General features: G+C 37.6%; 1 protein-coding gene across 1 annotated transcript in view; it reads left to right on the forward strand.

Moving 5' to 3' along the window:
* Window positions 1–25,200, forward strand: part of GABRB2 (gamma-aminobutyric acid type A receptor subunit beta2) — a 240,558-nt gene that overhangs the window by 84,787 nt on the left and 130,571 nt on the right.

Genomic DNA, 25,200 nt, shown 5'->3' on the forward strand with positions numbered 1-25,200 from the left:
GTTTTCATATAAGGTGAAATATGTGGTTGTTGCTATGAAATTCAGGACTACCGTTTAAAATTTACTTAATATTTTAGTGACAGGCAAATAAAAAATATAAATTGTGGCACAATTTATAGTCTTATAGTTGTGCTGTTACAATTTGTAGTCTCACTGGTTAAATAGATGACTCTGGAGATGTAGTAATGCTGATTTTATTAGGCCAGTTCTTATGGAAAGAATGACTTAGTCTTTCAGTAATAGCTGACCCATCTAAAAATAGCTGTTTGTCTTTTGGTCTGGGGTGGGGGGCTTGAGTTCATGTGTCTATACACCTCCCATATGTAGTATTAGATCAGAAGCATGTCACTTCTGATTAAAGTTTCACATTCTTAAAGAAAATTTCAGCAGGAAGCAGAAGGCAATTCACCCACCTCCTGCTATGTATGTTCTGTCATTGGGAAAATGGCAAAGGATAATGTTAGCTTGTAATGAATTTAGACAGGCAAGATTTTGTTAATTTTGTCTTCTTCCTTTATTCCTAAAGTTTTACCACAGGATATTAAACAAGCAAATAATCAAGTAGCCATCCCTCTCTGAAACATAGTCTATCAAACATTAAAATATCAAGTTCTACTCAGATTTTCTAATTGCTTTAATTAATTTTCATAGAGATAGTGATTGCATTTGGTCAAGCAGAAAAACAGAAATTTTATTAAGAATATCAGTCCTAATGGCCAGGGTGTGACGCCCTGCTCTCTAGACTTTCTCATTCTTCTGAGAAGGAGAAATCATCTTCATCTTTCTCCAACTCTGTGGGAAACAGTGCATGCAATCATAGTGTTTTATAGAATATATCCAGTCCAAGGAGCTATAAATAATTTTTTTAGTGTTTATTTACTTATTTTGAGAGAGAGAGAGAGGGTGCAAGCAAGGGAGGGGCAGAGAGAGAGAGGGGGAGAGAGAATCCTGAGCAGGCTCCTCACTGTCAGCCCAGAGCCTGATACGGGGCTCGATTTCATGATTTGTGAAATCATGACCTGAGCTGAGATTAAGAGTTGAATGCTTAACCAACTGAGCCACCCAGATGCCCTGAACTGTAAGTAATTTTTATAGAGATTTCTTGATTATTATTTTCCCTATTTAGAAATAATAGCTGACATCTTCAAGTTCACCTCCTTTTTTAGGAATGAGAAGAGGGATGTTCAGAGAGGGAAGGGACTATGTCTAATATCACACAGTTAATGGCAAAGCACAGAGTAGAACACCAGACTCCTAACTCTTAATCCAGGGCTTGTTATTGCTGCTGCTGCTGCTGCTGCTGCTGCTGCTGCTGCTGCTGGAGTCATTTGGTTGTATGGAGTCATCATTGTCTGACTGACGTCAGCAAATAAGTCAATTCCTAATCGAATAGAGTAGAATCAGGATCACACCATTCTTTGGACTTGAGACATGGAGGCAGTGTGTATTTAGCAGCCCTAAGAAATAATCTAGGGCTCTTTCTGTTGCCACATTTTGCTGGACTTTTAGATTAAAAAAAAAAAAAAAAGAGGAAAAGAAAGTCTGCCCAGTATCTTCTTCTTAACTTTTACTGACTCATAGTGTTCCAGTAGTCAGTGGGTCTCATTCACTGTCAGCTGAATGGGTCCCTAGTTGTCCTCATGTCCACTGATTTCAGTCACATGACAGCTGTAGATGTGGCAGCCCTGAAACCAAAGATGTGAAAGAACTTCTGGGGAAAAGAATGACCAGAGACTCCAGGGGTTTTCAGAGAAGGGCAGAAACCAGCCCTATGCCCAATGAGAACATACGTCTGGTATTGAAGGCAAAGGAGTGCCATGGAACTGGGCCTTGTCGCCAAAGGAAAGAAGCATTAAAATCATCGAGGACACATTATTCATAGGCTCGTGAATGTATCTGTATACAGCATCACTATACATAACACATTTTGGAGTTAGCACTTACATATTCCTGATTTCATTCGGAGTGATTTATCTAGGCCACAAGAATACTGTCAGCATGGAAAGAAGCCAGATCTTCTCTTTTTAATTTAATATAATTTAATTTAATTTGATTATTTAACTTATTTTAAGCAAAGTATTTCCTAGTGGATGATTAAAATTACAGCTGTTACATATATGTTTGTATACAGGTGTTTATCTCTATTTATAGATATAAATATGCACATGTATCAATTTATAGGTATATAAGTATGTGTACATATGCATATGTGTGTATATATTTGGACATATATATGTCAGCAACAGGTTTTTTTCCTCTGTCTTATGTTAAAACTGAAGAAAACAGAAGGGACTTCCATAATTCTGACCTTCAAACAGTGTAGATAGTCCTCAGCATTAAAGATAAAGTCTTCTCCAGTGACGTTTGGGGTAACTTTTGTAACACTCTGATTTCATGAAATCAGTGAATTTTGTTGGCAGCTTTTGCTGGCAACTTGCTTGGCAAATAAGCAAAATACAGTTAACCTAGATAGTCTTTGTAAGGAGTTAGCTCCTGTCAGATTTTTAATTAGACAAAGACCTTTCAAGTCAAATATAAAAGAGCACTTGTTTAATTAAGAGAGTGATTACCTGCTATTGGTAGTAGTCGTGGTAGGAGCAGTAGTAGTAATGTGTATCAAGTACTTTCTATATGTCATGCCCTGAATTATCTGTATTAAACAACCCTGTGAAGGAGGCTACTGTTATTTCCATTTTATAGTTGAGAATACTGAAGCTTTGGAGAAGTAAATATCTTGCTGGTTGGTTTGAGGCTCAGAATTGAACTCAAAGCCCATGATCTCAGTCACCTCCTCAGACTCTGCAAAAATACAGTATCTGTCCAGGTAGATGGATGCAAAAGACCCTTAGGGAAAGCAGGTACTGAAAATCTTGACGGAAGAAGAATGGAGAGCCCAAATTTCCAAGGCTCATGAAAGGAGCCTCCCCTTAGAGAGACTGTCCGAGTCGCTATTCGTAAATAAATAATTATGACTTTCCAGTCTTAAACAGGCTCCATGATGGGGATTTGTGCACTGTTTTTGGCTAGCCTGTAGCCGTTTCCATATTTACAGCATGTATAGTATATCCCTCAGGTGTAAGTTAATATCATCACCCCTACTTTCATCCTTTATCCTTGGGGGATTTTCTCTTGTACAATTTAGATGCAGAAAGTTATTTTTGTTTCATGTTTTTGAATCCTCAAGTTCAAGGAAGTTTGAGTTGAAGTTCAGTTTGAATTGGGGGTATAGGGATTTTGAAATTCTCTTCTTTTCCAGAATAATATAGCCCTATTGTGGAGTTCGGTTGCAGACTAAGTAAAAAGCAGCCACTTCAAGATTAGATTAAATCTCAGCCAAAGATGTAATACCTTAGTAGAAGTGAGAAGGCCACCTAACTTTTTGGCTCCTAGGGTCTCTGAAAGCCACTCTAGAGTTACTCTGTCCAGCTTTCTGCTGGATTGAAGATGCTGTATTCCTCATAATCTGGGAAGGAATTACCCCAGTAACCTGTACACTTTCATGTCAAGAATTCACAGATGTCATTCTTACACTCAGATCCTTGACCCTAAGTCTACCATCAGTACTCATCCTGGAAGGGGGGACAGAGAAAGTACTAAGCTTAGTCATACCTCTGACTCTCAGGCAACTAGAAAAGTACCTTTGTCTGTAAGACTATTAGGGAAGATCCCAGAGTACACTGAAGAAAATCTGTATTTGTTTTGTGGCATAAGTAAAAAAAAAGACTTATTTCACTGAAGTGTTTTTCAGCCTATTCCCCATGGAGAAGAAAAAAACAATTAAAGGAGATAAAAGGCAATGTAACCTAAGGATATCATCTCTAAAATTTTTTGTTAAAGGACTTTTGGTTAAAGTTTTAATGCCTTGATTTGCTAAATGGTTAGTAAGAGAGGATTTCTTGCGTATCCTTACCTTTTTATTCTGGAGGTCACAAATAAAAGCAAACCTTCCTTTTGGAAACCAAGCCAGTATAATAGCTTAAAGACTCAAATCACAGTCACCACATTATGAAATGCTCAAGCTATTTTACTTCTCAGAAGCAGCCCATTATCTGCACTCTTATGGACAGAATAAAAGGCAACAAAATGCTAACTGGCCATAAATCCTTGGAGGAAGATATTAATTCCATGTTGGGTTGTTCTCACTAGCCATAATAGAGAAAATAATTAGGACTTTTATTTTAGCAGCTGTAATAGTCTCACAACTAAGAGAAACTGAAAAAAATCAGGATAAAGACCAAAACTTCTTGTGGCATCAATATGCTGGGAGGCATTTTCCATCACTGCATAGTGAGGCCACAGAACACAGGAAAAGCAGTGTTGCCCAAGGATCAAGAGCCTGGGTTTGGGATCTGACTGCCTTGTTTCAAGGACTTCCTCTGTCACAAATTAGCTGTGCTTCATCTTTCTGACATTCAGCTCCCTTGTCAGTGATGTAGGGCTTTAGAGTACCCCCACCTTATAGGATTACTGGGGAGATTAAGTGAACAAAGATTTGTAAAGCACTTAGTAGAGTCCTCAGCACACACTGACTTCTTTGTAGAGATTAATTGCCATTGTAAGAATGCCACATGTGTCTAACTTTGACCTATCCTGCTATTTTCTGTCATGATTAGTACCAGATGATATTTGGCAAGAGGGGATAGCGGTGTTAAATCCTTATTATGTACCAACACTGTGCTAGGGTACTGGGGTTACACAAAGACACATGAGACAACCAAAAATTGAGACTCAAAACCTGGAGTTTAGTGGGATGAGAAGATATGTAATAGTGAGATGAAGAGCAAAGTAGGATAGGATAGTGCAAGAGGGCCAGGTTCTGGAGTTTGGGTTTTTTTTTTTTTTTTTTGTAGGTTTTGTGGCTTTTTAAAAAGTTACCTACCAACTTTAAATTGAAAATAATATCATTTAACTTATGGGAATATAATCAGAATTAAATAATGTAACTTAGGTAAAACAGCCAGCACCCAGTAGGTGGGTAATAAATACTTGTTGTGGTCTTATTCATTGGTGCAGTTACCAAGATAACGGCAATCATCAAAATCCATTAGGCACATGCTGTATATCGTTTGCTGCTCATTTGTTATACCTTCTGATCCTCAAATAATCCCATCTGGCAGATACTCATATCATTCCATTTTTATAGAAAAGGAAACTGAGACCTAGACAAATCCAGTAACTTGTTCAAAGCAGCACAACTTCATGTGTCAAGCCTGGGAATAGAATTTAAGCTGTTTGACTCTAGAGTTTATGCCCTTCATGTTCTAATAGGTTTAATGCAGGGGAAGGGCCCAGTGCATGGCCTAGGAGGTAGCAGAGCAGACACAGACTCACTCAGAATTTTCATTAGACCGATAGCTGATTGCTGTTAGTAATGGTGACTACCCTAATGTTAGGAATGTCTGTGTAGTGTACTCAAAGGAAGCATGAGAAAATACTAGTGTTTTAATTTATGTTTAATGAAACAAGGCCGTTGTAGTCAAGTGAATTTCTCAACCCTCAATTCATTTATCCATCAATCCACCCAATCAGCTGCCATGTAAGCACTTCTTATTTCTCTAGGTGGGGAATGGGGGTGCAGAAGTGAATAAGCCAGACATAGTCCCTAACTCTAGAGGCATGTACTTAATAAAGGAAACATATAAACCACTAACAACAACAAAAAAAGAGGCTATTTAATAATAAACTTGAGGGTTGCAAATTGTGATAAATTCCATGAAGAAAATTAAACAGAATGAATGATCTGATAAAGAGTGATGGAGCAGGGGGGTGGAATCCTATCTGAGGAGTGACATCTGAATCAAGATGTTATTTATCAAGACCAACAGCCAGAAATCTGAGCAATGATCCAGTTAGAACAAAAGCACCATGGTCCTAAGGACAGAACACACTTATGTGCTCACAGGAAGAAAATTAAGTAATGCTGCTTTACCCTAAATTTCTATTTCCTCTCTATCACATTTCTGCATTTTGTGTGCTTTATAACTAAATGCATTTTTCATAAACACTATACTAATAGTAAACAGTAAAATAAATAAAAATAAAACAGTAAAATAGTGTTTACTATTGGCCATGTTACAATAAATGATAATCTCCATGAGAGCAGAGACCTCTAATTTTTCCCCCTGCTGTATCCCAGCAACTTGCATAGTGCCTGTCTCAGAAGGGTCAGTGCAAAACTATTTGTTAAATGAATGTCTGCAAGAATGAATAAGTAATAGTAGTTTCTCCACAGTACTTCCTATCTTATCAGTGTAACTACCTGACTTTGTTTATCAGTTAGAGGGGATCCTGTGGTCTCTGGAGGCTTATCTCAAATTGATTTATCATTCAGTCTCAATGCAAGCAACTCAGGCAAAATCACATCTAATGTTTTTAAAGAATGGATTTGCATTCTGAGGTAAATTAAGAAGAAAGAGAAGCATAAAATCAAATCGGTATCATGGAGAACCCAATTACCAAAGATTATTATGTTTTAATGAGGTGAAAAAATCTGATCGTCCTGCCTAGTAGACACCGTGTGCATTTCTCTTTATTAGTGGGGAGAACTACGTTACCAGTGAGATGGTACTAGAGGTGATACCGGTTCGACAGATGATAAGAAGGCATTCTGAAAACAAAGACAGGATCAGCATTTATCATGAATTCAGTTTTCCAGGTTGTGACTTAAATGCAAATGAGTTGACTGTGTAGAAATTTCCATTGGTGTAGTATTTTCGTATGTTATTTTATTATTTGCAGTCCCAGTGGTGTCTTAAAGGATACACAGAGATGTGAAGGTGAAGAGAGTTGTATAAATGTGGAATTTAGGTGACCCATATTAGCCTTCTACCACATAATGAGTCAGTGAGAAAACACTTTCTAATGAGAACTAGTGCTTTTCAGACACATACCTCGAAAAATTCATTATGGCTGAGTTAAAGGGAGCTGTTCTTTTTTATTTATGATTATCAAATATTTTACGATTAAAAATGTGTATAGTTTCTCATTGATTTGTTTACCAAATAGCATATCCTTATGTTATTTGAACTATCTTGTTTATATTTCAGTGTGTGTATGTTTGTGCACATGTGTGTGCATGTGTATGTTTTCTCTGTGTGGTAGGAGGCAAGGCAGGAAGTGGGAAGAGTGAGGGTTGACTACCATGTGGAAAAAAGAAGCATTTTTATTGCTCAGAACAATGTTTTTCCCAAATCATAAGTATTTTAGCCCTTTTGGCTGGAATCCATGGGTTGGAATCCATGGGTTGAGCTAACTTCCTGTGGGAAGTTAGATATATGGGACACAAGGGTCAGTCTTCTGCCATGTAATAGGAGTTTATGGTGTGATAATGAGAAACATTTCACCGCATCCCCAACTGGCCCTTTCTTAGCCCATTTAGTATGTGACAACTTTATATATCTCACTGCTTCACTAACATTATTCACTAATGGTTGGTTCATGGATCCTTGCTAAGTTACTTAATCTCTGCACAGTCAGTCATCACCCAGTGATGAGGGGATGAGACAACCCATAGGTCTGATCTTTATTTGGTGGAGGGTGGAGTTTTCTCAAGGAGGAAAAGTTTGTGTCAACTGCATGGGTGGCCTGGGACAGGGAAAGGATGCACACTGAAAGAACAGAGGGGAAAATCAACACAGGAGTGAAAATGCACTTCTAAAATCTAGGCATAAAACAAGTAGTATTTTAGTCTGAGAGGCCAAGTTCCAAATAATATGGATTACCTGACATTCCAATTTGAGAACACTAAGGATTGTGGAATCACCTACGAGGCTGAATTTGGTCTATGTCATTGGATGGGTTTTAGGGGTTTTTTTTTTAATGTTTATTTTTGAGGGAGAGAGAGACAGAGTGTGATTAGGGGAGGGGCAGAGAGAAAGGGACACAGAGAATCTTGAAGCAGGCTTCAGGTTCTGAGCTTTCAGCACAGCGCCCGACGTGGGGCTGGAACTCACAAACCTTGAGATCCTGACCTGAGCCAGAGTTGGAAGCTTAACTGACTGAGCCACCCAGCGCCCCGGATAGGTTTTAGTTTTAGTGCTTATTTTATTATGCAAATCTCAGACATCTTAGATGAGGAAGAGTCTATATTGCAGAGTTACTTTTCCTTTATTTGTGATTTTGTTCTTTTTGATTGATGCTCAGGCTTCTGTTTCCTCCAACATGAGTGGGATGCTAGGCTCAATTTCATCTTTTGTATTTTAAAAATTGTGTAAAATCAAATTACTATTCTTCAGTGAAAATCTTCTTTCATTTCAAAAAGGTTTTGTCCTTGCAAATTTCCAGCTTTTCTAAGCATGGATAGAAAAAAAAGTGTAAAATATACATGGAGCCAAATTTACAGAGGTCATTAGTGTAATTGCTGACTGCTAAGATTTGGTAGGGGTTGAGTGACAGGGCAAGGTTTAATTCCATATTTCAGGTGCTTTCAGCTGTTGCACACACAATTTCGTTCAGGAGTATGTCTGGGTATGGACTTACTTAAGCAGACAACATTCGGTACAAACTAGACACTGAACGTGAATGTATTCCTTATGTGAGCCATGACCTTTCTGTGCTTTAAAATGTAGTTTCCAAATCCTCATATATTTCCTCCACTGCTCTGTGTTAAGGAGAACTGACTGCATCAGGAGGGATTTAGGGACACCAGAATTTTTTACTTCTCTGGATACACCATCTGCATGAGCAGATGGGGAAACATGTCACAAGGCTAGAGGGGGACTCCAAATCAAAAAACAGGAGAAACAAAAACGAAATGCAATGGCAGGGTAGAGCAGATGAACGCCAGTGGCTGGGAATTCTTTGCAATCTGACCCAGGTAATGGTCACTGAGTAGCTGCTACCCATGGAATACAAAAGACCCCAGAACAGTGATGCTCTCTGCATTGCTGTGGGCAGATTGCTCAGCACTGGAAGGGAGCATACACACCCATTTCTCTCTGCTGATGGGAAGAGATCTCTGGTACTCTTAGTTAAAATTCCTCATAGCAGATAGCAAGCTTTTGTTTCCATTAAGCTTTCCTTGGGGCAACTGACCATGTGCTGGTGGGAGAAGATTCTACATAAGACTAGATTTGAATACCTTCCAAAATTGATTGACACATTGCCTGTACTTTTGCTTGTAACATTTTATTTATTTCCATGTTTTTAAAATTTTTTTTCATTCATTTATTGCTCATTCAAACATTCATTTTAATTCACATTTATTTAGTAGTTATTTTGTGCCAGGCACAGTATACTAAATACTTCATATACTTTAACTCTTAAGAAGTAGATATTTTTTACACAAGAGAAAACCGAAGCTCAAAAAAAAACTAATGTGCTTAATGTCACACAGCTAGTGATTGCAGAGCTGAATATTGGATCCAAGTGTATCTGACTTATGAAATTCTAACAGTCACTCTATATTGCCCTTTTTACCTTTCTCTGGACACATAGGTTATTACAACTGATAAAAATTAGTCTTCATATTTGAAGATACATAACTTGTGAATGATTTGCTTTCCTAGCTATGGCTCCTACATTATAGGAAAAAAAATCTTGTAAATTTAAATTCTAGCCACATATTTTGTAGATAAAAGATTTTGTTCATAGATTATTCAATTTAAAACATCATCGTTCTATGTCTGCTATGTCTATAGGCTGTATGAGCTGATAGGATTTGCAGCATGACTGTTGACATTGTTGTAAAGTCGTGTCTATAAAATGATGAGGCACTGGAGGTTTGAAAAATTATTGGGTCCTCTGCCCAGTATTTTATATGTATTCATTCAATAAATGTCATTTCTCTCTCTCTCTCTCTTTCTCTCTCTCTCTCTCTCCTTTCCTTTTTAATTTTTTAATGTTTGTTTATTTTTGAGAGAGAGAGAGAGAGAGAGAGAGAGAGAGAGAGAGAGAGACAGAGCATGAGTGGGGAAGGAGCAGAGAGAGGGAGACACAGAATCCGAAACAGGCTCCAGGTTTTGGAGCTGTCAGCATAGATGCAGGGCTCGAACTCACAAACCAGGAGATCATGACCTGAGCTGAAGTCAGACGCTCAACTGACTGAGCCACCCAGGCGCCCCTCCTTTCCTTTTTTAGTAAGACTAAGAGTTTGTCTTCCAGGTACGTAAATAATAAATGCTAGTGACCAAAGATTTGAAAAGTAGAGTATTTTAAAAAGTATCAAATTTTGAAGAAAAAAATACCTTCAGAGATACCTATCATTGTCAGGTTCCCTTCTGTATTCTTTGAATGTTTTTTCACAAAAACTGTGATTATGTTATATGTCCATTTCATAATTTTCTTTATTCACTTAATATTATTCCTTCATTTTTCTGCAGTATGACTTTGAAGCTACTTAATCTCTTATATTTGGAGGTGATGCTGTATGTTGCCAACCCTCTACTTCAGCATATTTAAGTGGGTTTCAACTTTTAACTAGAGTCATACCTTGTTTTATTGTGCATCTCTTTATTGTACTTCACAGATAACTGCATTTTTTTTACAGATTGGAGGTTTGTAGCAACCTGTATCAAACAAGGCTATTTGCACCATTTTCCCTCTAGTATTTGCTTACTTCATGTCTCTGTGTCACAGTTTGGTAATTCTCACAATATTTACAACTTTTTCATGATTGTTATATTTGTTATGGTAATCTGTGTTCAGTGATCTTTAATGTTACTATTTTAATTGTTTTGGGGTATCACACACTGCACCCCATAAGTTGGCAAACTTAGTTGATAAATGTTGTGTGTGTTCTGACTTTTCTACCAGTGTCCGTTTCCCCCAGGTGTCCCCCTTTCCTCAAGCCCCCATGTTTCCTGAGACACAACAGTATTAAAATTAGTGTTCTAGTGAAGGGAAGAGTCACATGTCTCTCACTTAAAATCAAAGGCTAGACATGATTTAGCTCAGTGAAAAAGGCATGTCAAAAGCTTAGATATGTGGGAAGCTCAGCCTCCTGCGCCAGCTTCCCAAGTTGTGAAAGCAAAGGAACAGCTCTTGAAGGAAATTAAAAGTGTTACTCTGTTGAACACACGAATGATAAGAAAGTAGAACAGCCTTATTGCTAATATGGAGAGAGTTGTAGTAGTCTAAATAGAAGATCAAATCAGCCATAGCGTTCCCTTAAGCCAAAGCCTAATGCAGAGCAAGGCCCTAACTCTCTTCAATCTATGAAGGTTCAGAGAGGAGAGAAGGCTGCAGAAGAAAAGTTTGAAACTAGTAGAGGTTGGTTCACGAGGTTTAGGGAAAGAAGCCGTCTTCATAACAGAAAAGTACAAAGTGAAGCAGCAAGCGCTGAGGTAGAAGCTGCAGCAAGTTATTAAGAAGGTCTAGCTAAGAGAGCTGATAACGTGACTACACCAAACAACAGATATTCCACGTAGACAAAACAGCTTTCCATTAAAAGAAAATACCTTCTAGGATATCCATAGCTAGAGAGGAGAAGTCAATGCCTGTCTTCAAAGCTTCAAAGGATAGGCTGATTCTCCTGTAAGGAGTTCATGCAGCTGGTAACTTTAAGTGGAAGCCAATGCTCATTTACATTCTGAAAATCAAGAGCTTTTAACAATTATGCTAAATCTATTCTGCCTCTGTTCTACATATGGAACAACAACTCCTGGATGACAACACGTCTGTTTACAACATGGTTTGCTTAATATTTTAAGTCCACTGTTGAGACCTACTGCTCAGGAAAAAAAAATTCCTTTCAAAATATTACTGCTCATTGACAAACACCTGATCACCCAAGGGCTCTGGTGGAGATGTACAGCACGATTAATGTTGTTTGCATTCCTGCTAACACAACATCCATTCTGTCGCCCATGGATCAAGGAGTAATTGTCACTTTCAAGTTTTATTATTTAAGAAATACATTTCATAAGGCAATACTTGCCATAGATACTGATTCCTCTGATGGATCTGGGCAAGTACATTGAAAACTTCTCTAAAGGATTCAGCATTCTAGATACCCCTAAGAACATTAGTGTTTCATGGGAAGAGGTCAAATGATCAACATGAACAGGACTTAGGAAGAAGTTGCTTCTAACCTGCATGGATGACTTTGAGGGAGTCAAGATTTCATCGGAGGAAGTAACTGCAGATGCGGTTCTCTGGCTGTTTCCACCACCTCTATAGCTACTTACTCCGATTAAGAAGTGGAGCCTGAAGATGTGACTCAATTGCTGCCATCTCATGATAAAACTAGAACAGATGAGGAGTTGCTTCTCAGAGATGAGCAAAGAAAGTAGTTTCTTGAGTTGGAATCTACCCCTGGCGAAGATGCTTGTGGAAATTGTTGAAATGACAACAAAGCATTTAGAATGTTACATCAACTTAATTGATAAAGCAGTGGCAAGATTTGAGAGAACTGACACCAATTTTGAAAGACGTTCTGCTATGTGTAAAATGCTGTCAAAACGGTATCTGCTCTGATGCTACAGAGAAATCATTTGTGAAGGGAAGAGTCAGTAAGTGCAACAAACTTCATTGTTGTTTTACTTTAGGAAATTGGCGTAGCCACCCCCAGCCTTCTGCAACACTCACCTTGATGGGTCAGCAGATACCAACATTGATGAAAGATCTTCAACCTGCAAAAGAATTACACCTCATTGAAAGATCAGATAATGGTTAGCATTTTTTAGCAATAAAGTATTTTAAGGTGTGTGCATTTTTTTAGACATAATATTGCACACTTAATAGAACACAATTGATTACAGATTTAATAGATTACAGTGTAAACATAATTTTTATATTACTAGGAAACTAGAGAATTCACCTGAATCACTTTATTATGATATTGGCTTTATTGTGATGGTCTGGAAGCAAATTTTCAGTATCTCTGAGGTATGCCTATATCTTTAAGCCAGTGTCACAGAGTCAAACATCCACTGGGCCTGGCTGGATTACTACGTGAAAAGAATCTGGAAGGATGGGCACTTAAAGAATCTGGAAACTACATGTCTTCATTAAAGGCCTTTAAACTCACATTAAAAATTTTTTTTTAATGTTTATTTTTGAGAGAAAGAGAGCATGAGTGTGAGCGTGGAGGGAGACACAGACTCTAAAGCAGGCTTCAGGCTCCAAGCTGTCAGTGCAGAGCCTGATGTGGGGCTCGAACTCACGAACCGTGAGATCATGACCTGAGCCAAAGGGGGACACTTAACTGACTGAGCCATCCAGGCACCCTGAAATTCATATTTCATTTATATTTTTAAATGGGGAAAGAGAGAGGATACGGATATTTAATTTTTTAATGTTTATTTTTTGAGAGAGAGAGAGGGAGAGCGAGTGAGCACAAGTGAGGGAGGGGCAGAGAGAAAGGGAGACACAGTATCTGAAGTAGGCTCCAGACTGAGCTGTCAGCACAGAGCCCAACACAGAGCTCAAACTCACCAACCGTGAGATCATGACCTGAGCTGTAGTCAGATGCCTAACTGACTGAGCCACCCAGGCACCCCTAAACTCACATTTTAAAGCCATGTGCTAACCAATCATTGATGGATGGATAAAGAAGATGTGGTATATATGTGTGTATATATACACATATATATGTATGTATGGATGGATGGATAAAGAAGATGTGGTATATGTGTACATACATCATATGTATACACAATGGAACATTATTCAAAAATAAAAAAGAATGAAATATTGTCATTTGTAACAAGGATGGAGCTAGAGAGTATAATGCTAAATGAAATAAGCCAGAGAAAGACAAATACCATATGGTTTCATTCATATGTGAAATTTAAGAAACTAACAAGCAAAGGGAGAAAAGAGAAGTGAGAGAGACAGACACCAAGAAACAGACCTTTAACTATCAAGAACAAACAGATGGTTACCAGAGGGGAAGTGGGTGGGAGGGTGGGTAAAATAGGTGAAGGGGATTAAGAGTACACCTATCTTTTTTTTAATTTTTATTTTTTAACGTTTATTCATTTTTGAGACAGAGAGAGACAGAGCATGAATGGGGGAAGGTCAGAGAGAGAGGGAGACACAGAATCTCTGAAACAGGCTCCAGGCTCTGAGCTGTCAGCACAGAGCCCGATGCGGGGCTCGAACTCACGGACCGCAAGATCATGACCTGAGCCGAAGTCGGACGCCCAACCGACTGAGCCAATCAGGCTCCCCAAGAGTACACTTATCTTGATGAGTACTGGGTAATATATGAAATTGTTGAATCACTATATTGTATATCTGAAACTAATTTAACAGTGTAGGTTAACTGTACTGGTATTAAAATTTAATTTAAGTTAATTAAAAAATAAAGAAATAACTGGATGGTCAAATTTAGCCTGTGGTCCAATAGTTTGGTCCCTACAAAGTATTATTCTGTATATAACTTGTTCCCTTATCATAGTGCATGTCCCAGTTCCTTAGATAGACAAAACACTCCCAAAGTTTTTAGTTAACATTTTGTAATTAAGAACACCAGTCCTGGGGCGCCTGGGTGGCGCAGTCGGTTAAGCGTCCGACTTCAGCCAGGTCACGATCTCACTGTCCGTGAGTTCGAGCCCCACGTCGGGCTCTGGGCTGATGGCTCAGAGCCTGGAGCCTGTTTCCGATTCTGTGTCTCCCTCTCTCTCTGCCCCTCCCCCATTCATGCTCTGTCTCTCTCTGTCCCAAAAATAAATAAACGTTGAAAAAAAAAAATTAAAAAAAAAAAAAGAACACCAGTCCTATAGATAGTACCAGTTCCATATCACTGAAATAAAATATTACATTAATTATGCTTTAAATATAAAATAGTATTTTCCAGACTGAGAAAATTGAACAATCAACTCAAGAAATTACTAAGATCTTAGATATTTATTTTTAAATGAATCTGAGTATGGAAGTATTTCTTGCTGCTTTGTGTTTCTTCTTTAAAAAAAACATTATAAGGTTAAGACGTATAAAAATCATACAGAGGAAATCTAGAAACTACTCTTTATTAAATCCTTTTTCTTATGTAGTTTTTGTAGGATATTTTACTGATTGTTAGGTATACATAATGTGTTCCCTTCTGTCATGGAAGCTGCTGTTTGACCGAGCATCCCTGTCAATTATGTAAAACAAAGGCATAAATATGAATTTACCATTCCAGATTTGACATAAATTATATTACTTTAAATATAAGAAGTCATCATGTTATCCATGTGTTCAAAGCATTAATTGTAATACTTTTTGCGATAGTAATTTTAATTATTCCCTTTCTATATTTGTAAAAAAATATCCTGCTTCCCCCTTGACCTCACTCACAGTCTTAAAATAGGCTAGAGTAGTGATAAGAGCAGTTACCATCTACCTGACATTGAGGATTTGCAAGTAATTGCTCTGAGTGCTTCATAGACATCATTTGTTTGATTTCTCATAGCACTGATATAAAACAGACATTTCTAGCTACAAGTTACAGAAAAGGAAACAGAGAGGGATTAATAATATCCCAAGTGTCACAGAGCTGGAAATGCCAGATCCAGATTGAAATCCAAGACTTATAACAAATATTATCCCACCTCTTTTCCAAGAATGCTAATTCTGTGTCTTTGGAGTCACAATTATAAATCCAGGAGAATTCTCCTGTTCTATTAAAAAGCTTACTTATTTCCCCAACTCATCAGTTTTCTTAAAGATTTACAGTAACTTGGCTCATTTCTTTTAACTGTGAAAATTGGCTTTAACTCACAATTTTTCTTATAATACATCATACAACTGTACATTTCTATACATTATAAAAGCAATTAATCTTAATAAAAATACTACGTATAACTCATCCTTACATATTTCTGCTTTAACAATGTCGAATGTTTCACTGATCTAGATTATATGAATGGTAGAGCAGTTTTTTTTTGTAATTTAATTGGTTGTTAACATTGCTTAGTTTAAAATTACAGTTCCTAGGGAACTTGACTGTAAGTACTCACATCAGAACATCCTTTCCTAATTATTAAATTACTCATTCTGTCCTTGACTTTCTTAAATAAATGTTTGAAAACCGAGTTTTATGACATTATCACTCAAGTGGTTATGAAAGCATGCCACCAAGTTACACAGTTATGTGTTGTTCTCCAGCAACCCTATATGCTAGGCATCGTTATTTACATTTTAAAGACAAGCAAACTAACCTCCTCAAATGACATGACTAGGAAATGGTAAACACTGGTGTTTGTACTCAAGTCTGCATGACCAAATGACTCCCCAGGACATGTTCTTTCCTCTCTACTGCATTAATGCCAAGAAGAGAGAACCAATACTCACACTTTTTTAAATTTTATTTTGACCTGTATCCATCTGCTACATTGTTTGTTTACTTTGAGACTAATGAGACATAATCTAGAACTTAAAGACATATATTAATAGAATGGAGATTGCACTGAAACTTCAGAGATGGCCTGGCTTGGGGCATATGTCCACATGGTTCCATACTGACTAGAACAAAGCCTTAGCCCCCAGTGTGTTGTAGTCAACTTTGGGTAAAATTATCATTGGTTCAGGTTCCAGTGGTACCTCTAACTCATTCTCTGTGTCAATTAGGATTAATCCCTTAATGTCTCAGAGACTTGCTTTCTTCATTTATAATATTACAGATTGTATCTAGGTATGCCTCCTGTCAGCCCTCAGGACATGTTCAATTCATGAAGGTATTTTTTTGACCAACACAGTTCTTTAAAAAATTAGGACATCTCATTTTTAAATTTACAGTTTCTAATTATTTATTTAAAAATCTAAAGATTGGAAACATTGGCCCTTATTTTCCACATAGCAACAGTCAGCTAGAACTGAGAAATAGATACGTTGTTCAAACAAGGTATCTCTAGTTTACCCCAGTCTCCACCATTCCCAATTGTATTATGTTGAGCCTGCTCCACATACTACAGAGTCCATAAACTGGACCCTCTAGGTGTCTCAGTGTGACTGACTCATCAATCAGAATTAAGTGTCTCATAATTTTAACACTTTGGTTCATATCATATCATACTACATTCTGCAATTTTCTGTGGATAAAATATAAACTAAGTTGACTGGAACTTAAGGTCAACTACATCACCCAGCCTCCATCCAGAATCTCAGCAAATCTGGTTACCACACAAGTTTCTCTATCCATTTTATCTGTATGTCCTGGCTCTGAGCATGTGCTCACACCATGCCATGCTGACAAGAAAATCTTCCCAACTACATTCTATCTAGGGAAGTCTTATCTATTCTCCACCACCTAGCTGATATCTCATTTTCTCTGCAATGACGGATTCAGCTTCCAATCCTCTTCCTAATTGGAGATCTTATGATACAAATTATTCCTACTTAAGACATATACCTAATAATAATAAATAGAAAATAAATATAATCACTTTATATTCATAGCTAAAGTTTGTAGGATTGCTTATTCCATGCTAAACATTTTCTGTGTATTGTTTATACATCTCTAAGAGGTAAATGCCCTTATTGTTGGCATGCTATTATTGATGCTCAAAGAGGTTAAATAATTAGTTTTTTTAATGTTCATTTATTTTTGAGAGAGAGACAGAACGTGAGAGGGGGAGGGGCAGAAAGAGAAGGAGACACACAATTCGAACCAGCTAACAGCACAGAGCTGGACATGGGGCCTGAACCCACGAACCCTGAGATCATGACCTGAACTGAAGTTGGACACTCAACCCACTGAGCCACCCAGGCACCCCGAAGAGGTTAAATAATCAATCAAAAGTTATAAAGCTAATATCCTCCTAGATCAGTTCCTTTCTGTATCTTGTATCTGGGCTTTGATTTTAAGGTCTTAAGGCTAAAGACCACATCATAATAGTTTTATAAAATATTTCCTCCAGGGGCACCTGGGTGGCTCAGTAGGTTAAGCATCTGACTTCGGCTCAGGTCATGATCTCATGGTCTGTGAGTTCGAGCCCCGCGTTGGGTTCTGTGCTGACAGCTTGGAGCCTGGAGCCTGCTTCAGATTCTGTGTCTCTCTCTCTCTCTCTGCCCCTCCCCCACTCATGCTCTGTCTCTCTCTTTCTGTCAAAAATAAATAAAAACTAAAAATTTTTTAAAAAATATTTCCTCCAGTTCTTAGCAAGCACCATACAAAATGTAGACTCCCTGCGGGTAGATTAATATTGATCAATCCCTTTATTGTCATTCAGGTATATTACAGTTCAGGAGGTTAAATTTTTCTCAAACTCATTGACCAAGTATGATAAATCTGCATATTTTCAATTTTTAAATTAATACATATCTGACTCCAAGACCTTATACTCTCATTAACTCCCTAATGGTAGGTTAAGAATGAATAGACAGTTTTGTTGCATCGTGTTTATCTCAGGGATGGTGGGCATTTGGCAATTATTACTCTATTCTTCCTGTCAAGAAAAGACAGTCGAATGTGCTTTGTGGTGGAGTTGGGGGTTGGGGAACACAAGAAGTCTATTGAGAAAGCAAATGTAAAATCACTTGTGTCTCAGTGATACAATACATCTTAATCACTTAAAAATAATTGCTCTAGAAATAATTACTCATTAGCAACACTGTAGTACTACACCACCACAAATGCCTTAACAAATGTGAACAGTGAGCATAAAAATTATAACCAACACATAATGTTGCATCCCAGTGCTGTAAGGATAGTCTTGAATGGTTTTGTTAATAATTACCTGACAGAAATATATCTTTCCCTAACCCTTGTTGTCATTAAGCACACATTGGAATACTTTAACGTTTATAGGCTGTATTATGACTCTTTAGTTATTTAATTACATTTAGCAAGTCCTGAAGTTACTGTCTGTTTTATTAAGCTAAAATCCATTACAAGCCAAATTAGCAAAGGTGTGCTGAGGCTGCAAAGGATTTGGACATTTGCTCTGGTTGCTGAAAATTAAAGATAGACGCTGCTTTAGTGAACCAGAAAGGACAGGCCGTCACTGAGATTCCCCTTGTGCCATGGGTAGCCTCCCCCCACCGCCTCCATCACCCTGACAGATGAGCCTATTCTTTACACATCATCTTCAGAAAGGGAAATCTACCATCTACTCTAGGGAGCCATTTCATTATTTTACAGCCCTCATGACCAGCCAAGTCATCTTTCTATTTAACCTAAATCTTCCACGTCCTTCATGTTAGAATTTATGACCATAGCTACCCTTTGGTCCACAGCAGAAAATGTGAACAGCAGATCATCACTCCCTTGAGCCCTCTGTGTAAATAGAGGCTGTTAATATATTTATCAGTCTACTCTCCTCCAGCTGGAACAGCACAGCTCATCTAGCCATTTGCTAAACAATTAATTTTAAGGTTTTAATACCCAGTAACATTTCACTGAATTATGAAGCCATTTTGGTAATTTTTTTTTTCTAGAGAGAGGAACAGACAGAGATACAGAGAGATCAGCATGGCAAATTAGGCAAAATATTTACAATGCAGCCATTCTTTAACTTAGTTGTCCATTCTCTCATTCTTCAGTTCTGTTTCTCTCCAGCTTTGACAAAGTGAAATTGTCCTTATTAAAACAGTGCTACATGTGTTTTTCCTTCAGATAGTTCCTAATATCAGTTTTCATTTTTCATCCCGGAATTGGATGTGTTTGTTTCCATTCTTGCCTTTTTGCAATGTGCCATAATAATCTTCTGGTAATTTTTATTGTAAATGGTTATTTTTAACGTGTTTATGCTTTTTTTCTGGGCCTGTTCTGTTTTTTTGCAAGCCTTCTTTAAAAAGGCCCCATTTTTAAAACTATGAACCACTTTATTCTGCTTTAACTCTTTATTAGTCAATTAAGCTTCTTACTAAAGCATGCCATCATTTGGGTACAAAGCAATATTTGTTTTTCCTCTTATATTTTCAAACAACCTTGCATTATAGATGTGTTTTTGTGGGAGTTTTTCAAATACACTTCTTCTTCCCGACTTAGCATCTAAACTTTGTTTGTTTTAATCAGTCTCTAGTTGGATGGGGCTCTCTGAATTTCAGTGTTTAGTTACTATGACCCATATTCACCACTCTCCACACTCACTTCAGGACTTCATCCTAAGTAACTAAACACTTCTGGACAAATAAAGTGATTTCCCCAAGTGAAAAGAAAGTTAGCCTTACTTTCTTTTTGGTGAGATTCTCATGGTCATGTTTCCATAGAATATCTGAAGAAATAACTATCTAGAGTTCAAGAGGACCTTTTGCATTGTAGCAGTTCTTTGTATGTTGGTTCAAGATCGCACAGCAAGAGGCAGAATTAAGACCTGAGCCCAAGACTGTTCATCTTCAAGGCCTCTGTTTTTTTATTTCTGTCCTCATGTGTATGAGAGTCTATCGATGTATATCATCAGTTTACCAAACATCGTCCTCACCACACCTCACTATTCTATATCATTCAGGGGTGAGTGGCCTTGTACATGCATCTTTGTCCTCTTCTGTTTCCCTCAATAAATGCCCAAAAGTGAAACTACTGGCCAATGTGTGAAAGGTTCTGATAACTAAATTGCCCTTTATAAAGGTTGAATCAATTCATATTTTTATCAGCAATCATGAGAATCCCAGTTTATCCATATTCTCACCATTTATTACATTAAAAATGACAATTTGCTAAATAAAAAATGGTAGCCCATTGTTTCCATAAAAAATTCTAGGTATGTCCTCAGTGCACACAACATGTCAATGTCAATTTGAGATGGATTTACAAATTGCTGTAAAATTTGAAACCGTGAAAGACTGAGAAATATAATAAAACTTTATCTCATCTTAGGATGGAAAGTGATTGTCTAGACATAAAGCAATTTAAGAAACAAAAATAAAAATGATTTATAGTTTTGATGACAAAATGACATCAAAAACTCTAATGAATCACTAAAACAAACACTTCCTTGACAAAAACTGCAAACTATATGAATTAAACAATTTACATTCAAAGAAATGGAAACTTCTATTAGATGTAGAAAAACATTCTGGTAATCATAGCTTTTCAAAGATGGAATAGGTTCCTTTCAGAAAGAGCCAGTTCCAAATCACTGGAGAGGTTCAAGTAAGAACAATAATTATAGAGATCTCTTGAGAAGAATTCACTCATCAGTAAGGTATTTGTATATCTGTACATGATTTAATCATCCTGTCTACCTTGAGAATCCCTAAGCAAGTGATGATATTTCTGCCAATGTTTTAAATGCATAGGAAATTTATTGAAGTGCCTACTTTGAACACAATTAGCATGCTGACCAACATTTCCAACCCATGGAATCTAAATATCCCAGGTGTTATCAGATGTTGTCAATACAGAACAAATGCCACGGCAAATAGTATAAGTGACTAGTTATGAATGGTCTTGGTGGAGACTAAAGCAGACGGGGAAAATTATCTTAATAACATTTTTTAAGGGGAAAAAGCAATATGCATTCATCACAAAAACAGTGAAACTACTGAAACTATAAGAAAATAAAAACCAAATACATTCCCAATGCTTATTTTAGTATACTTTTAGTCATTTAACTGTGAACCAATATACCTTTCCAAATAAATAAGGAATTTCACTGCACTGCTTTCTAATATGTTTTTTTCTCTGAAGAAGAATTAAGAGTTCTTTTATGTCCACACTCTTCTTAAAGTATTTTTATTGCATTGGTCACTTAATCAAAATGTATTTAACTATCTTTGTTAGTTAGGTATATAAAATGTTTCCACTTCTTCCCAGTTTAAAGTTGTACTTAACATCTTTGTTTAACATCTTTGTATATAGTTTTGCATGATTTTGTTTTCTTAACTTCTTAAAGTGGAATTTCAGAAACAAAGCTTGCACATTTGGTGGGTTTTAATTAGTGGTGTCAAATTACCATCCAGAAAATTTGTACCAATTTACAGTTCTACCACCAGCATGAGATGGTGTTTCCTCCCAGAATGTGTAGTACTGGGAATATTATAATTTCTGTACCTTTTTGTTTATGTGATAAGCAATAATAATCATGGCTTAATTTCTGTTTCTACAAACTTGTGGTTTCTAATGGTGTTAAGCATTTTCCCACACATTTGGTGCCTGTTTTATGTAAAAGACTTAACTCTGCTGCCATTTATTTGGAAATCTTTTACCATCAGAGTTTAGAATGGCAGAAAGGCCACAAATACTGCATTGTTGTAGATTTTGTTGGAGTTGGAAGGTACAAGGTGAGTTGCCAGTACATGATAGGAGGCAGCTTTGTGTAATTCATTTTTTGTGTTTAAAACATAACAGTGACAGGGGCGCCTGGGTGGCACAGTCGGTTGAGCGTCTGACTTCAGCCAGGTCACGATCTTGCGGTCCGGAAGTTCGAGCCCCGCGTCAGGCTCTGGGCTGATGGCTCAGAGCCTGGAGCCTGTTTCTGATTCTGTGTCTCCCTCTCTCTCTGCCCCTCCCCCATTCATGCTCTGTCTCTCTCTGTCCCAAAAATAAATAAACGTTGAAAAAAAATTAAAAAAAAAAAAACCATAACAGTGACAGTAACAAAGCAGTAAAGCCTAGTTTACTGGTTAAGATTATCACAGTTGCAACCATGTACAGCAGGGAAAATATGTTGTGAGGGCATGTTAGAGGCTGGATCTACCACGAAAAATGTTTCTCTGATTTTTTATAGGGTATGTCTTTTCCTCAGATGCTGAATGCTAGCTGCTCAAGCAAAGTGTGTGTGTGTGTGTGTGTGTGTGTGTGTGTGTGTGTGTGTGCGTGCGTGTTTAGCAATGGTGGGGAGGGAGATAGTTTAAAGGCCATTTCAGGCCCTTGTGGGCACTTTGATGGCAATATTCCCTCTAGAACCTTCCATGTCGTTGGAACTTCCATGTCATTGGGCCTGAATCCTGCACTGATGTTTTTTTGTCCAGTCATGCTTCTTCTCCCTTTCTTTCATAGCTGATGATGCCCGATGAGCATCCTGTAGCATCTACTTTTGGAAAACCCAACTTCAGATAGACCCTGAATCTACTAGGGAGACAGAAAATAATGAAGAAGCAAATGTACACAGAGGATAATTTCTGATAATGACAAGTATAATTAAAGGAATGAAATGGGATATGACAGTGACCAGTGGGGAGGAGACTTAGGGGTATATAAGCTAGGTGGTGGGAGAAGGCTTCCTAGAGGGCTGGGAGGAATTGAGACTTCAGTCATAGAAGGAGGAAGTTCATTTAAGGTAGAGGGAAACTTCATCCCTTCATCCCTAAAATTCCAGGGCAGAGGACCCAGGAATGGAATGCTGTAATTATTTTGACAGTCTGATTCAAAAAACCTCAGATTTTAAATACATTTCTACAATATATTTTATCAGTCAAGGGCCCAATAGGAAACAGATGGCATACTGAAAATGGGATAGTTTGAGGACAATGTATTATAAGGTCACTTTACAAAGAAATAGAACAGTACTTCCTCCCTCCCAGGGATAGAATCAGCATGTTGCCATTTGGTCCCTAGTGTGCCACACTTGAAGGGGGAGAACAAGGCATGGTTGGGGGAACCTGGACACAAGTTCCACAGGAGCTGAGCCTAGAACACAGTTTCCCTGGTCTCACTCTCATACCTTCCCTTACCTCCTGATCTCCTCCCCATTGGCCAACTCCAACCTGAAGCTAGAGAATCAGGGAGACAGTTTTTGAAGTCCCAACATTCTAGTCTATAAACCCACAGAACATTGTGATTAAGGGTGGAGGGTAGAGCTGGAAAGGCAAAGACCCAGGTGAGGTTGTAACCTCAGTCTGTCACTGGTGAGCTATAAATCAGCATCTGTGAGCCATGTATTTTGTTAAAATAAATAAATAAATGGCTAGAATAAAATTGATTAATTTATTCTGAAATGTTATGACTCTAATGTGTTAAAATCAAAATTAAATATTTTAAATATATTTTAATAAATGCAACAAAACGTTTCTGGCATACCTAAACACTGTTTTAAAATTTGAAAACAAACAAACATAATCACTATTGAAATCATCAAAGTCCCAGCTATATTGCTTTCTAGTTGGTAAGCAGCTCTGGATCAACTAAATCACTTACAGTGATCTGAAGTCAAATTTCAGTTGTTAGGTTATGAGTCAAAAAATAGAATGATTGCTTTTTTCAGGGACTCAGATTTCCTTTAAAACATAACTTAGAGAAGTCAGCATATTCTCATTCCTGATATAAGCACATGATTTGCCGATGAGACCATCAGGAATATAATGTGGGAAATCTTAGTAAATAAGGGAATGACTGGCCACCTGGGTGGCTCGGTCAGTTGAGCATCTGACTTCGGCTCAGGTCATGATCTAGATGTTTGTGAATTTGAGGCCCGCATTGGGCTCCCTGCTGCCCGCTTCAGAACTGTCCCTCCCCCCCGCCCCTTCCCTGCTTGCTCTCTTGCTCTCTCTTTCTCTCTCTCTCTCTCTCTCTCTCTCTCTCTCTCTCTCAAAAATAAATAAATCTTTAAGGAACTGACTGAAGAAGAAAAAAGTCTCAGACTGTATGTCCATATTGACTAATATTTTTGATTGAGTAGGATTTATATACTCACAAAATGAAATTTTGTTAGATACTGCTGTTTGGATTATACAGGCAATGTTATTTAAGGAAATGTCTTTGATACTAGCACCCGGATTTGTAGCCGAAACCTGTGTAGCCCTTAAACGGTCAGAGTATCTTTATGGAGGATAAAATTCCAGAAAAGCAAAGAGTCACAGAAGGCCAAACAGCTGCAGAAGAGTACAAATAGCTCTAATCTGAAATGCACGATTTATCAAATGGGAACATGATTGCTAGCAATCTTACTTTTTTTGGTGATTACAAAGTTGAGCATACTGGCACATGTGACTCTATATGAGGACTTGTAAAGAGCTTTTAAAAACAATTATGCATGAGTGTTGGAGATTTTAATTTAAGCAGAAGGACTCTGTGGAGGTAAATCAAGAGCGCAGGCTGGAAGAAAAATGCTGAGGGAGACCTTCAATCAGGGGAGAATATTAAGTGGGACTCCTTGGGGAGAGGCCTGTATTTGCTTGTCTGGGGTAGGCTAATCTACATAATTGACTAAAACAGAATGAACAGCTGTGAAATACAGCATTTGAATGTGTGGGTAAAACACAATTACAAAATATACAGGGTCACAGAACATGTAATGTATTTTCATAGGATTATAGAATTTCCAAGCTTATTTGGGATTTCAGAAATCGGTCAGTTCTCCAGAGAAGCTAAATGACTTTATCAAGGTCAACTAGCTGGTTAGTTACAGCATAGCAGTTAAATATGTGGGCTCTGGAGTCAGACATCCTAAATTT

Source organism: Prionailurus bengalensis, chromosome A1 (genome assembly GCF_016509475.1).
Source record: "Prionailurus bengalensis isolate Pbe53 chromosome A1, Fcat_Pben_1.1_paternal_pri, whole genome shotgun sequence".
In the NCBI taxonomy this organism is placed as follows: domain Eukaryota; kingdom Metazoa; phylum Chordata; class Mammalia; order Carnivora; family Felidae; genus Prionailurus; species Prionailurus bengalensis.